The 4468-nt window shown below is 38.1% G+C and overlaps 1 protein-coding gene and 1 pseudogene across 1 annotated transcript in view; both read left to right on the top strand.

Moving 5' to 3' along the window:
* Positions 1-4468, top strand: part of CNTNAP2 (contactin associated protein 2) — a 1579711-nt gene that overhangs the window by 1372172 nt on the left and 203071 nt on the right. The window lies entirely within an intron of this gene.
* LOC102467932 (SNW domain-containing protein 1-like) overlaps positions 3549-4468 on the top strand; it is a 1904-nt pseudogene continuing 984 nt past the window's right edge.

Raw genomic sequence — 4468 nt, 5'->3', positions numbered from 1 at the left:
ATTCTGAGTTCCTAAAAGCAATTGATATTATTATAATACACTATGTATCGTGTATATAATATTAGCATATATGGCATGAACAATTTTCTAAACCACTTGGTCCTCATACCCACCATTTACAAATACTGCTTAATATTCCATCCAGTGGGTTGACTGGAATTTATGTAACCTGAATATTTCACAGTAGGGAAATGGCAATTTCGATTTCTATTCTTGAAATTGTTTCTAAATTTTTATTATAAATACTGCAGCAAATGTTTCTGTAAATAGCATTTTAATATTTTACATTACTTACTTAGGATAGATTGGCAGATGAAGAGAGGTAGAGTGAGACGGTATAAAATCCTTATGGCTTTTCATCTGTGGAGCCAACTGGGTTTCCCAAAATGCAGTGCCGGTGTAAGTGTGATATACATTGAGAATGCCTGGATTTTATTGTTATGAAAATAATAAGTAAGAAAAAAATGTATCATTTCAGTTTGCACTGCTTTAATTAGTGGGTAAAAATAAGGAATTCAAAGGAAATTCTGGCAAGATTAATGTGTTGCCAAGAAAGGCCCACACGAAGGCTTCCAAAAGCCTTTACGAAGTCACATTATCACCGCGGAATCACCTTCCAGCTTCAAGGTTCCACTCACCAGTGTCCCAGAATGGACACGAATAGGGTTTCTAACTGAGGCTCACAAAGTACGTAATAGGAGACTGTGTGAAAATAAGCTGCTAGAGCTCAATTGAATATTATCGATCAAACTGCAAAGGATATACACAATTAACCCCACTATTATATTCAGGGAACTACCCTAGAGAAATACTTGTATTATTATATATACACAAGAATGGTCATTACAGCATTTTGCATGTGGATAATAAAATAAGTGTTGAAAAAGCAAAATATCCAAAAAAAAGATGAAATCTGCTTAATTGTGCTATATAACCACTAGAAAGAATGACACATATTTATTCACATGAGCTGTCATGCTATGTCATTAAACTTAAGAAAGCTGAATAACATGTAAAGTATTATAGTGTTTACAGTAAAGCTCATACATGTATGTATGTATTATAAGACACATCACACACACACACACACACACACACACACACAAATAGGTTTTTTGGGGTTTTTTTTTTTTGGTTTTCCAACAAGAATGGAACTGGACTGAATACATAGCAAGGTATACATATAATCCTTCCAGGCTCTTTTCTGTGATTTTGCAAACTGTTAGCACTGGTTAGCTCTTGAGGTGCTGTGAGGGCAATGAAAAAGAATAGGGCAGTCGGATAATTTTGACAGTTCTCCCTATAGAAGTTCACTTTTTTTTACAATAGCATGTATGACTTGTGAAAGCAAAATTAAATGAATAGATATGTTTTAGCTCTCAGAGCGTTGTCATTTTCCTGTTCCCAAAAGAAGGAAAGGGTTGAGCACTTTGCCTTTGCCCTGGTATATCAAATAACAATAAAAATGAACAATTTTTGATTTCCTTATTAGTTGACTTCTAGCTTTTATAAAATGCCTATTTCTACTCTCTGAGCACATTTATCTAATGGGCTGTTCCTTTATTAAGATATTAGAAGTTCCAGTTCTAGTGAAACCTGAAAAATTGAGCACATTTATTTATCTTTGCTTTCCCCTAAATTCCTGGAAAAGATTCTTTTTAAAGCAATTGAAAATACAAGTTAATCTGAACAAAAAGACAGGAGAGGACAGCAACATTTAGAAAGACAGCAAGCTAATGAAGAAAAAGCACATTTAGCAGACCAAGGGAAGCCAGACTCTAAGCTGAGTGAGGGAAAAGCTTGGCGCAGGCATTATCGGTGCTCCTGCTCCTGAAAGGCTCACACGTGAGAGCTACCTCAGAAAGAGGGAGTTGAAAACAGAGAATCGCCTAAACGTCTCTATTAGACACAGATCTCCTCCCTCACGCCCTGTAACTGAGCAACTGTCCAAATGCCAAATAGGGCAGAGGACTAAAGAGTCACTCCCTGGAGAAGCTAGACTCCAGGACAATCCACAGTGGGGATGTGACATTAATAACATAGGAATTAAGTATAGTTTTCATACTTCCAGAATTTTGGTTACAAAGCTCCTGAGAGAGAGACTAGAGCATTCCATTCGGGATCTATAGGGTTTTTTCTCTCCCTAGAGAGAAAGCCAGCAGACACAAATGAACAAGACCTGTCTTCCCACCATTAAACCTACCCATTAGCAAGCTTCTGGTCAAAACAAAGTGCTTCATTCTCAAACATCACTTGGTATTTGATTCAAATTTCTAATATGATAATTCTGAGCATGTCTTTGAAGACAAAGGCTGTATTAGTCAGGGTTCTCTAGAGAAAGAAACAGTAGGATATACAAAAGGTCTTCAAAGTTCATTAAAAAAATGTATATTATTAAACAATTATGTATGGATTTCAAAAACCTTTTGTACCAAAATAAACTCATATTTTAATTCCATTTTTTACTAACTTTTTGAAATACCTCATATGCAAAGGGTATTTATTATGACAAAGGGCTTATGCAATTATGGAGGCCAGGAAGTTCCATGATACGCCATCTCTATGTTGGAGAATCAGGAAAGCTGGTGGTGTAATCCAATCTAGTCTAGAAAACAAGGGAGCCAATACTATAACTTCGAGTCAAGGGTTAAAGGCCTGGGACCAGGGGAAGTTGTGTGTGTGTGTGTGTGTGTGTGTGTGTTTGTATATGGGGGGATTCTCTGGACGTGGGAAGAAGGATGTCTCAGTTCCAGAAGTCATAGAGAGAATTCACCTTCCTCCACCTTTCTGGTCTATTTGGGCCCACGCACACTGGTGAGAGTGGATCCTCTTTACTGAGTCTACTGATTCAGATGCTAATTTCATTCAGAAATATCCTCTCGGACACATCTAGACATAGCAGACACATATAGAATATCCCTTAGCCTAGTCAATAGAACCTAGTTGATGTCAGAAGTCTCTCTACAACAATGAGGTTAACTGCTAGTCTGAAATAGTCTTGGCCTTCTCTTTTCGTTCTTACATTTGCACTCTGCAATGACTGTCATACCGTGTGACTGTAAATTCCTTCTAGGCAGGGACTCCTCTCTTCCTATATCCCTAAATCCCAGCACAGTACTGGGTACAAAGTAGGTATTTGGTAAACATTTGATAAATGAGCATCTTCTAGAACCAACCTTTAAATTGAACTTTCCAGTTCTGGCGATAACTGTTTTTAGTATGTGTTCCCCATCCCTGGTGTGTGTGTGTGTGGGGGGGGGAATAGAAGATAAATAAATAAACAAGAAAACAACTTGAAAACAGAAAGAAACTGGTGAAAATTATTTCCATAGGATTTTTAGTAAACCTTTCACTGTAACATTAAATTTCTTCCCTGTAGCATTAAATTCACAACCTAAACTATAACCTGTTTTCCAAACTAGACAAGCATGTGATCTTACTTCATTCTGTATCTTTGGACCATAAAATACCAGCAAGACTTTTTCCTATCTTTAGCTTTGATGCCTTTTAAAAAATATATTTATTTAAAATATTTTAAAAATACAGTGATGTGGAAGACACAGAAGTTGGTGTTCATCAACTTTTTACCTGCACCTCCTCAGTCATCATAGAGCCAGCTTGAGGCTGAAGAAAGGGCAAGATCCTAAAGATCACTTTGGACCTTCACTGGTCTCCTCATGAAGAGAGCCTCCCTTCTGTGGGTACTGGAAAGTCTGGATACCTCAGTTATTGGAGAGTTTTGGAGATGGGGAGGGAGATGCTGGCTTTATCAGAGATCCATGTGGCCCAGTACTCACTGGATATGGGACAAAAGAAAAAATGTGAAATGTGCCATTTTGGTGAATCCTGGAGGAAAAATTAAATAATGATGCAATCGCTTGACAAGGACAGTCAAAAGACAAGGTCATTTATAGCAAATACACTGACCTGTTTCCAAGGGAGGTTCTGAATGCAGATGACCCAGAACTGCAAAGACCTGATGAAGCTATTAAGGAGATAACAGAAAAGGCAAGGGTAGCTTAGAAAAATTCGTATCACAGAAGGTTGCTGCCACCATGCCATTTCGAGCAGCTGATAAACTGGCTCCTGCTCAGTATATCCAGTATACGCCAACTCGGCAAGGAGTGGCTTTCAACTCTGGAGCTAAACAGAGGGTTATTCAACTGGTAGAAATGCAGTAAAATCCAATGGAGCCATCAAGAGTCAAGACTAATAAGAAAATTCCCTGAAGACCACATTCTCCTCCTGCACCTGTCACGCGTTCTCCCAGCAGAAAGATGACTGTAAAGGAACAAAAGTGGAAGATTCCTCCCTGCATTTCAAACTGGAAAAATGCAAAGGGTTATACAATTCCATTAGTTAAACGTCTAGCTGCTGATGTCTCCCATCAGCAGCTACAGACAGTACATAAAAAATAAAATATTCCCTAACTGGCCAAAGCCCTCTGCATTGCTGATAGGGGGGCTCG

This window comes from Tupaia chinensis, unplaced genomic scaffold (genome assembly GCF_000334495.1).
Source record: "Tupaia chinensis unplaced genomic scaffold, TupChi_1.0 Scaffold000010_1, whole genome shotgun sequence".
Classification (NCBI taxonomy): domain Eukaryota; kingdom Metazoa; phylum Chordata; class Mammalia; order Scandentia; family Tupaiidae; genus Tupaia; species Tupaia belangeri.
The sequence above is the reverse complement of the archived record's forward strand: the minus strand, read 5'-3'. Positions and strand labels throughout refer to the sequence as shown.